A 638-nucleotide genomic window follows, 5' to 3' on the forward strand; every position below is an offset into this window, starting at 1 on the left:
GGGTTTGTTGTGTATGTGTATGCAGGTGAGGAGTTTGTGTCTGCCGGATATGTTTATCGAAGCAGCAACACGGCAGCAGCAGCTGCAGCAAGCAGCACTAACCCCAAAACATTTTGCTGCTGAGGCGCTGCGCCTCTTATACACACGAATCTAGGGTTTAGGGTTTAGGGTTTAGGGTTTAGGGTTTAGGGTTTGGGGGGTTGGGGTTGCAACAAAATGCATCAACAGGTTACTCGTAATAACCCCTACAGCAAAAACTGCAGCAGCAGCTGCTGCAGCAGCAACAACGGCTGCAGCAGCAGCTGCTGCAGCAGCAACAACAGCAGCTGCAGCAGCAGCAGCTGCAGCTGCTGCTGCTGCGGCAACAACAACAGCGACAGCTGCAGCAGCAGCAGCAGCTACTGCTGCTGCTGCAGCAACAACAACAGCGACAGCTGCAGCAGCAGCAGCTGTAGCAGCAACAACAGCAGCTGCAGCAGCTGGAGCTGCAGCAGCTGCAGCAGCAGCTGCAGCAACTTCACCGACAGCAGCAGCTGCAGCATCACCAACTGTAGCGACAGGAGCAGCAGCAGCAGCTGCTGCAGCTGCTGCTGCTGCAGCGGCAGCAGCAGCAACAGCAGCAACAGCCGCTCCAGGCA

General features: G+C 56.6%; 1 protein-coding gene across 1 annotated transcript in view; it reads left to right on the forward strand.

Moving 5' to 3' along the window:
* Positions 1-638, forward strand: part of EMH_0031660 (1-deoxy-D-xylulose 5-phosphate synthase, putative) — a gene marked incomplete at both ends in the record, with an annotated part of 6,728 nt that overhangs the window by 5,545 nt on the left and 545 nt on the right. The gene's annotated exons all lie outside the window — the stretch shown is intronic.

This window comes from Eimeria mitis, genomic scaffold (assembly GCF_000499745.2).
Source record: "Eimeria mitis Houghton genomic scaffold, Emh_scaff1197, whole genome shotgun sequence".
NCBI lineage: Eukaryota > Apicomplexa > Conoidasida > Eucoccidiorida > Eimeriidae > Eimeria > Eimeria mitis.